Below are 10,516 nucleotides of genomic sequence, written 5' to 3'. Positions count from 1 at the left end.
CTAAGGAAGACCTCCAGAAGATCCATACCCGTCACTCCATCCCGAACGAGCTGAACTACGCGCTCCATCAACATTTTTACCTGAGCTTTCTCCTCAGGGAGCACCTTCAGAGAAGAGGGTTTGTCCGCTCGGTCCATGGAGAACGGAGGGAGACCAGTCGACTGCCCCGGCGTCGACTCGTCTTGGCAGTAGAACCAGGTCGACTGCCACCCTCTGACCGACTCAGGAAGGGTCATGGCCGGGAAAGTACTCTTACTCCTCATATGAATCCCAAGATCCCCGCACATCTGGATAACCTTAGTCCTCTCATCATCCGGACTCGCCTTTTTCACCGTCTGTGAGCGACAGGTGAATATGTGCTTAAAGAGACCCCAGTGCGGTCGACAACCCAGGAAGTTCTCGCACATGGACACGAAAGCAGCAAGATAGGCAATGGAATTGGGAGTGAAATGGTGGAGTTGCGCCCCAAAGAAGTTCAAAAACCCTCGGAAGAAAACACTCGGCGGCAGAGAGAATCCACGGTCTACATGAGTGGCTAGGAGAACGCACTCACCCTCCTGCGGCTGCGGTTGACACTCGGTCCCCGGAAGCCTTGCTGACCCGTGGGGGATCAAACCCTTGTTGGCCAGGTCATTGAGATCCGTCTTGGTGATGGTCGAGCGGATCCAATCTCCTTGGACCCAACCTTTTGGCAGGCGGGACCTTGACGAAGATCCGCCCCGACTGGACGCTCTCCCCTTCGCTTTCCCCGTCGTCGTCGCCTTCTTTGCGCGCTCCAAGGCCACCGTCTTCTCCTTCACCATTGTCGCCGCCGAGGCACGCGAGGAGTGGATAGGCGGAGGCGAGAGCAGGCGCATCGGGCGGAGGCAAAGAGGGCAGAGAGGAGAACGGGAAGGCACTGTTCAAAAACCCTCGCCCGGCGCTTTATATAAGGACGCGTCCGAGTGGCTGACAAGTAGGCCCGGGCGGTCCTGTCACATCCCAAAACAGTCGTGCATGCATGATACGTGGCGAAAAAGGCGGCGCAGAAATCGAGGCGTCCACGCCTTATCCCATCCGAGTACCGCGGTCTGCCCCGCTTCGCGCGCTTCCCAAAATTCAGATCCCACAAAATCCGCTAACGGCAGATCAATCTGTCAGACGATGGATTTCCTGTGATCCGTCGCTCGGAAGTTCACTATGTTCAAAAGTTCACTCGACAGAAGAAAGGAATGGATCAAGGCGACTGAAATAAAAGTTGATGCCAATGCTAAAAAGGAAAAATCGCTGATCTAGGATACGACATAATCAGAGCACGGGAAATAGGTCGGAGAAAATTATCAACTCCTTCCTCACTCAAACCTCGATCCATTCGGGGGCTAATGATGAAGTCGTGTACCTAGGGTAGGGTCATGGACCTATCTAGGATACCCTACCCAAGGACATCCTTAGAAGAAGCTACCTTCCAGTCGACCAAGAGAGACTTCACTCGACGAACTCAAGGGCACTCGACTATGAAGATAGCCACTCGACCATGAAGCTAACCACTCGACGGCCAGGAGACCTAAAGTCACTCAGCACACAACAGTCTGTCATTAAGTAGCTTTAATAGTCTTCATGGCACTTTATGAGGGCGTTACCAGTAACCCCCTATCTTAATGTACTTTAAACCCTGCATAACTGAGGGCTGGAGGGGTCTGGCGAACTCTATATAAGCCACCCCCTCCTCAATGTAAAGGGTTCGCACCCCTGTAACTCATATACACATAAACCAGTCGACTGCCTCCGGGCTCCGAGACGTAGGGCTATTACTTCCTCCGAGAAGGGCCTGAACTCGAAAAACACTCGTGTGTACAACTACTCCATAGCTAGTATCTTGCCTCTCCATACCTACCCCCCATTCTACTGTCAGACTTAGAACCACGACAGCTGCCACCACCCATGCAGATCGAGGTGGCCTCCTCCGACGGCAAGACCACGGCGAAGGCGCCGAACCCTGACTTCCAAACCTGGCATGCGCAAGACCAACAAGTCTTCTCCTATCTCCTGACGACTCTTCCTCGTGAGATAGCCATCCAGGTTGCATCTTGTCACACCTCCGCGGAGCTCTGGAACACGGTCGAAGGGATGCTCGCATCTCGCACTCGATCGCATACCACCAACGTTCGCATCGCCCTCGCCAACCTACAGAAGGGCAACCTATCCATCACCGACTACGTCGGGAAAGTCAGAACCCTCTGCGACGAGCTGATCGCCGCGGGGAAGAGGGTGGACGAGGAAGACATTGTCTCCCACATCCTAGCCGGACTCGATGAAGATTTCGATCCGGTGGTTTCTGCTATGTGCTCCAGGGTGGAGCCGGTCACTGCAGCCGAGCTTTTCTCGCAGCTACTCAACTTCGAGACGAGGCTGAATCTTCGTGGCGGTGGGTCGCAATCCTCCGCCAATAGTGCCACCCAAGGCCGCAAGCAAGGCGGCGGAGGTGGTGACCACTGCCGAAGACAAGTTGGCAATGGTGGTAACCGCGGCCGCCGTGGCTATTCCAAGCCAGGAGGCCGTGGCGGTGGTGGTCACGGCGGCAACAATGGCGGCGGCGGCGGAGGCAACTACAACAACCATGCCTCCGCTCCTCGGGTGCAATTTCAAATCTGCGGGGAGATGTGCCATCCGGCATGGGAGTGCTGGAGACGGTATGACGAGTCCTACCAAGGTATGGAGGAGAAATCGGCCAATCTTGTAGCCCCGCAGTATGGCATGGGCACCAACTGGTACCTTGACAGTGGTGCTATCGATCACATCACGGGCGACCTGGAGAAGCTAACCGTGCGTGATCGCTACAACGGCAATGGACAGATACATACTGCAAGCGGGTCAGGTATGGATATTAAACATATTGGTCATTCAGCAATTCATACCCTAAATCGTGATCTCCACTTAAACAATATTCTTCATGTACCCGAATCCAATAAAAGTCTCATCTCTACTAGTCGTCTTGCTGCTGACAATAATTCCTTTGTTAAAATTCATCCTTATTTTTTTCTGTTAAGGATCGGGGAACGAGGAAGGTACTACTTCAAGGCAAGGGTAGGAGAGGTCTCTACCCGATTAGGCACACGAGCACTGACATCAAGAAGCAAGTGCTAAGTGCTACCAAGCTATCTCCGGATAGGTGGCACCGATGTCTAGGGCATCCTTCTTCTGTTATTGTTAGCAAAGTCACTAGTCAAAATAATCTGCCGTGTGCCAGTTATTTCAATAAAGAGTCTGTATGTGACGCCTGTCAAAAAGGCAAAAGTCACCAACTTCCTTATCCAAATACAATAAGTGAATCAAAGTTTCCCTTAGAGCTTGTGTTCTCTGATGTTTGGGGTCCTGCTATGGAAACAGTGGGAAGAAAGCAATATTATGTGAGTTTCATAGATGATTTCAGTAAATTTACATGGATCTATCTTATCAAACACAAGTCTGAGGTGTTTCAAAAATTCCATGATTTTCATAAGCTTGTAGAGCGATAATTTGATCGCAAAATTCTTGCTCCCCAAACAGATTGGGGAGGGGAGTATGTTAAACTGAACTCATTCTTTACCAAAATAGGTATATCTCACCATGTCTCCTGTCCTCATGCTCACCAACAGAATGGTTCAGCTGAGAGGAAACATTGTCATATCGTTGAAGTAGGTTTGTCTCTTCTTGCTCAAGCTTCTATGCCCCTGAAGTTTTGAGATGAGGCTTTCATTGCCGCAACCTACTTGATAAATTGGATTCCTAGCAAAGTAATCAACTTTGAAACACCTCTCGAACGTCTCTTTCATGAAAAACCCAACTATTCTATCTTAAGAATTTTTGGGTGTGCCTGCTGGCCCAACCTCCGACCTTACAACAATCACAAGCTTCAATTTCGTTCCAAGCAGTGTGCTTTTCTTGGGTATAGCAATCTTCACAAAGGCTTCAAGTGCCTTGATATTTCCACCGGGCGTGTTTATATTTCCAGGGATGTTGTGTTTGATGAAAACGTGTTCCCCTTCTCTACACTCCATCCTAACGCCGGTGCTCGTCTACGTGCTGAGATCCTTTTGCTTTCACCAGATTTATTAAATCCTACTTATCAAGGGGGTGAACATACTATTGATGATCATTTGTTTAATAATCCTAACCCTAACGGAGACAACAGTTAAAAAAACAGCACTCCAAATCATCATGATTTTATGCAGCAACAGGAAACGCCTGGTGCGGAACACGAAGCAGATTCGCCTGCGGGCGCTGATCCCGCGAGATTTGGCGTCAGGGGGCCAACTGACGTACCTGTGGATCCCTGGGCAGATCTCCTAGCGCCACCTGATCCCCGGTCGGGAGGGACCGGTGGTGATTGGTCGGGCGGACCCGATCCCCCCTCGCCTTCGTCTGGCGCGCGCCACGCGTGAGGCTCCCGTACGGGCGGACCCGACGCGCCTTCGTAGTCACATGGGGCAGGTGGTGTGTCGCCTGGCCCACGCGCATAGGACCTGAGCCCGGGTAGTGCGCCGCACAGCGCACCCACACGGGATACAAGCCCAGTCAGGAGCGCGGCGGTCGAGGGAGATTTGCCCACCTCTGCTCGGTCGGATCGGGTACGAGGTGATGGGCTCGGATCTTCTGTGGCCGTTGACTCAGTACATGATCATACACCGTTACGAATGACTACACGTGCACAAAAAGGTATTTTGAAGCCATCAAGGTTCAAAGATGGGATAGTCAGGTATGAAAAGAATTTCAAGTCTGCAAACTTTGCATCCACCGGTGAACCTCAAAGTCTATTAGAGGCACTAAGTAATGATAACTGGAAAAAGGCTATGAATATAGAATATGAAGCTCTCATGAAAAATTAGACTTGGCATTTGGTTTCTCCTAAGCAAGGGAGGAATGTAATAGATTGTGACAGCTGGGTTTTTGCCCTCTTTTTCTTTGCTTGATTTTCAGTTGAGTTGGTTTTAAATTTGGGATTTTGAATCATTTCATTTGGACTTAACCACTTGGGTACCCCTTGATTTTCACCCAAGTGTTCCCTCTCCTCCTCTCAACCATCATTTCACCCCTGGACAACCCAAAAATATTGTTTGGAATATTTTTATTAAATGAAAAATATCCATTTTGGCCTCCAAAACCCTAGCTAAACCTTTGAGCTCCAAAGCAACCCTAATTTTTCTTGACCCTAAAATCCTGAGAAAAATCCCAATTATTCTTTGGACCCTAGGGCACCTTTCTGAGCAAAAATATTTCACCACTCATCGGAATATTTTGGCTACAGAAAATAAAGTCACTTCTGGACTGAAATGGTAGTTTCTACAACAACTACCTTTTTACTAGCTCCATTGTAGCTGGTTTTCCCTGTGCTTATTTACCTTAGTAAGAGATAGTAAAACCCCAAAGCTCAGCCCTTGAATCCCAGTGGTTTGACCACAGTAACACTCCAAAGTTACTGTCCAGTAACTTGTCAGCAGCACAAGTTTACTTCTACTGCACCTGGAACCTAACCAAACCGTGGTAACATCTCAGTTTACTAAGGACTACACACCAGACATCTTTGTTAGTGTGTAGGGTGGCCTGATGTCATGGTCCACGTGGTGAGCGCGTTCGTCCGAGCGTGCTGGCATGCAATACGTGCGCTCTGCGCGTCGCCAGCGCCTTTGTTGAGCACATGCTCGCTGCCCAGCCGGCCAGAGCGCGCCACCCCTCACCACCATCCTCATCTCCACCTCCATAACTCCCCCCTGCCGCTCGCCGACGCCGGAGCTCGCCGCAGCGAGCACGGGCACAGTCCGGCCAACGGCACAGTGCGCGCGCACTGTGTTCGTCTCTTTCCCCCTCGCTCATGTGCTCGTCCGCGCCCGCGCATAGTGCCTGCGTGACCTCGGTCATCTTCTGCATTGCTCTCTGGCGTCGTTCGTCGCCGGGCGCCAGGGACAGGTGTCCTCTGGCGGAGCCCGAGCCCTCCTTGCCGCCCCGCCTATAAAAACAGCCCTTCCGCAGCCTCTTGGAGCACCTCAGCCACTTCCACTTCCTCCTAGAGCCAGTAGAAGCCGCAGCCCGGCCGGGCAGGCCGCGGGCTGCCGTCCCGGAGCCGAGCTCGCCGGCGATCCCCTCCGGATTGTTCCCGCAGCTCCGGCCCCTCCCAAGCCAAGGCGACCCTGCCAGGGCCTCCGCCTCTCCTCCGTGAAGCCAACTGAAAGGATCGATATAGTTGACTAGAGGGGGGGTGAATAGATAACTAACAATTTTTAAGCTTTTCTTTACCAATTTAAACTTTGCAACAAAATAGGTTATCTAGATATGCAACTATGTGAGCAACCTATATGATGCAAAAATAACTAGCACATAAGCAAGCAAGGGATACAACACAAGTAGGCTTGCAAAAGTAAAGGCACGAAATAACCAAGAGTGGAGCCGGTGGAGACAAGGATGTGTTACCGAAGTTCCTTCCTTTTAAGGGGAAGTACGTCTCCGTTAGAGCGGTGTGGAGGCACAATGCTCCCCAAGAAGCCATTAGGGCCACCATATTCTCCTCACGCCCTCACACAATGCGAGATGCCATGAATCCACTATTGGTGCCCTTGAAGGCGGCGACCGAACCTTTACAAACAAGGTTGGGGCAATCTCCACAACTTAATTGGAGGCTCCCAATGACACCACGAAGCTTCACCACAATGGACTATGGCTCCGAGGTGACCTCAACCGTCTAGGGTGCTCAAACACCCAAGAGTAACAAGATCCGCTAGGGATTAGTGGGGGAATCAAATTTCTCTTGGTGGAAGTGTAGATCGGGGCCTTCTCAACCAATCCCGAGCAAATCAACAAGTTTGATTGGCTGGGTAGAGAGATCGGGCGAAAATGGAGCTTGGAGCAACAATGGAGCTTTTGGGGAAGAGGTGAGTCAACTTTGGGGAAGAAGACACCTTTATATAGTGGGGGAAACAATCCAACCATTACCCCCCTGAACAGCCACACACAAAGCGGTACTACCGCTTGGGCAGGACGGTACTACTGCTGATAAGCGGTACTACCGCTCCCTCCCAGCGGTACTGCCGCGCTGACGAGGAATGCAGGGTCCTGGCCCCAGAGCAGTACTACCGCGGAAGTATTGGCAGTACTACCGCTTGGAGCGGTACTACCGCCACTACTGCTGCTACTAGTACCGTAAAACCCGACATGAAAAACAGCGGTCTCGAGTCGAGGCGGTAGTAGCCCGGAACCACTGCGGTACTACGGCCGAAGACCGCAAGCGGTACTACCGCTTGACATGCTTCGACGGTACTACCGCTGAGGACCGCGGTACTACCGCTGGGACAGGATAGGGCAGGCACAGATAGGAAAGGCAGCTCCAATGAAGCGGAAAGAAACATCAGGTGTGATAAGGATGTGTACGTGTTGATTCCACCCTAGCCTTACCAAAGCGGATCCCCTCTTGATAGTACGGGACTCCTACAAAACTAGTCCACCAACAGAGAAACGAAGGAGCTACACCGTCTTGAATAAAACACCGAGGGGAGGTAATCGTCTCGTGCCAAAGGATGAATCTCTGAAAGAACTCAACGCACACGATTAGTCCGCAAAAGCATTGTCATCAATCACCAAAACATCTTGGGGATAAATATGCCCTTACACCAACCCACCTAGCTGAAGCCCCTGGAGCCACCCCAAGTCGCCGTCTTCTTCATCTCCGGCAACCTCCACCCTCTACCGCCGCTGGAGAGGTCAAATCCGACGCTGTCCGGTCACCGTTAGCAACGCTACAGGTACGTGCAGGTGTGAAAACAACTTCTCCATCGATCCCTCCCTCTCGTTTGCCTCCAAGAAGCCTCACCGCCGGCATGAGCTCCGGCGAAGCGCCGCCCCCTCTATTTCCCTCTCCCCTCCCTCCGGCCTGACTAGCGGGGCCCGCTAGTCAGCCACTCATTACGCGCGCGAAGCGGTATGAGTGGTGGCGCCCCGGGAGTTTACGCTTTCGACGTCACCCCCCTCCGTTTAATTATTTCAAATTCATTTAAATTCTGGGAAACTTCAAATGGCCATAACTTTTTATCTATAAGTCCAAATGCATCGATTCTTTTTTGCATTGTGTTTTGTGTCCAAAAATCTAACAGCACCCAAAAGATGGGATTTTTCCTTGCTGTCTATATTTTCTGGTAACTTTCAGAAGGTTTCTTGATGTTTCCTTTTTGTGGTTTTGAATATTTTCAGAAGAGCCAGCTTGTCTTGAGGATCACCAGGAGCTTTGTGAACCTCATCAGCACTAAGGCAAGCCACAGTAACATTTTCATAGTGCCACTTCTATATTTGTGATTTTCCTACTTGAACTTATGAATATTTATGCACTTAAATTAGTTATATGGTGATTATATTCTGTTAAATGCTTGTCATGTTAAAATACTTGAACTACAGAATGTTTGAAGTGAATCTTGTTGGTAAGCTAAGGAGAACTTAGTTGCAAGTGATGAATAAGTGATATGATCATAGAGTTGGATAATTAGTTTAATTATTATTTTTGCATGATGAAAAATGATGAGATTGCTATAAATGATTCTGGTATAAGTGAAGTGTGATCTTAACCAGAGTAGTAGCATGAGTTGATGCTGGCTCGGTAGGAGCATGGTTGATTCAGTTGTTTGCATGGTTATGTGGTGCATATGTTAAGTGATGCATAGCAGGGCATTATGACACCGGTTATTTTCACATTAAGTTAAACCTGATTAATAACTCAACTTGAACATGTTGTTGACCGGGTCATGGTGTCGCTGAAACGAGTCTTTCCCAGTGCAACCATATTTGTCGGTATGGGACGGCCTTAATGCGTTTCATTGTCGTGCTTCTGGTCGGTGCCTCCATTTAGGGAAGGTTATGGGCGTGCTGTACCCTGGCCCGGTAGGCAAGCATAACCTTGTGTGCCCGTTGTTAAGTTAAGTTTTGGTACCGGATCCCAGAGTGGATCGTGGCCACCACGGTGGTCAAGGTGTCTGGAGGTAGACACGGGGCCACCCAGGACTAGCCCGGTGGGGTCTGAGTCGGAATGGCCAGGAGAGTGTCATGACAATGAAATAGTTTCGTCGGAACGTTGTTGGTCCACCCGAATGGGATTGCGAGGCCATGGGTTCCGTAGTGTGGGTATAGTGTACTAACCTCTGTAGAGTGTTTTTAATCTATCGATAGCCGAGTCCACGGTTACGGACACGCTCGAAAGTAGGGTACACCATGGGTCAACACTTAATAAAATATGCACACTAAGTTTGTACTGAGGATGGCAGTGAGGCCATCGTGTTGAGTTTGACCATGAGTTGGTCGGGTTGTGATCGCCGTAAGGATCACGGGCCAAGAGTTGGTCGGGTTATGATCGCCGTAAGGATCATAGGCCATGGATTGGTTGGGTGCTGATCGCCGAAAGGATCACAAGTGTGTTTTAGAGATTATCATGTTTGTGGTCTGGAAATGACCACGTCCGATAAGCACGTCCGTGGAACAAGTACCAGTTGAACATAGTCACAACACGTTAGATGTATGGTTGCATTGTTAATTAAATGGTTAAATATCATGATATTGTTTGTCATTATGTTTATGCTTATTGTGAGCTTGCAAGTACATTTAATGTACTGACCTGGCGTGTCATGCCAGATTTCAGGAAAGTCTCATTGGGAAGGAGTGCTGTCCGAGTCTAGACCATGTCCACATCGGTGTCCTTGTGCTATGGAGTCCCGCTACGACGTTGTTCCGCTGCCGAGTAGTTGTCATGATCGAGGCCCCTTGTTCAGCCGCACCGTGTGTGCCGCTTGGCCTCGCTAACTGTTGTAATATAAACTATGCTCCGCTAGCATGAATAAAGCGGTTGTTTTTCTGTTCCATGTTGTTGTGTGTTGCCAGAAGACAAGGTCTCTATGCTGGCAATGCAAGGTAAACCGGTTGCTCCGAGCCGGGGTGCCACATAGATTGTAAGTGGGCATACAAGATTAAAAGAAAGTCTGATGGCACAATAGACAGATACAAGGCTAGGCTAGTGGCTAAAGGCTTTAAGCAGCATTATTGTATGATTTTAGTCCTGTTGTTAAAGCTTCTACTATTAGACTTGTTCTGTATATTGTTGTTTCCAGGGGTTGGAGTCTTCGTCAATTGGATGTACATAATGTGTTTCTACGTGGCGTTCTCGAGGAAGAGGTTTATATGTGGCAGCCACCTGGATTTGAGGATGGCTTGAAACTACATCATGTATGTAAGCTGGACAAGGCCTTGTATGGTCTAAAGCAGGCCCCTAGAGCCTCGTATTCAAGACTGCGTATGAAACTGCAGCAACTGGGCTTTCGAGCTTCAAAGGGAGATACTTCTTTATTCTTCTTCAAGAAAGAGAAGGTGATCATCTTTATGTTAATTTATGTTGATGATATAATCGTTGCTAGTTCATCACAAGATGCTACCTCGGCTCTGCTAAAGAATTTGAGAAGTGAGTTTGCACTCAAAGACTTGGGAGAGTTACATTGTTTCCTAGGCATTGATGTTAAAAAATGCATGATGGTATTAT

General features: G+C 49.6%; 1 pseudogene; it reads left to right on the top strand.

The window, feature by feature from the left end:
- The first annotated feature begins 2,244 nt into the window (after positions 1–2,244).
- On the top strand, positions 2,245–2,383 carry LOC119342446 (annotated as a pseudogene).
- Positions 2,384–10,516: the final 8,133 nt, after the last annotated feature.

This window comes from Triticum dicoccoides, chromosome 7B, assembly GCF_002162155.2.
Source record: "Triticum dicoccoides isolate Atlit2015 ecotype Zavitan chromosome 7B, WEW_v2.0, whole genome shotgun sequence".
Taxonomy (NCBI): Eukaryota; Viridiplantae; Streptophyta; class Magnoliopsida; order Poales; family Poaceae; genus Triticum; species Triticum dicoccoides.
This window is presented reverse-complemented; position numbering and strand designations above follow the sequence as displayed.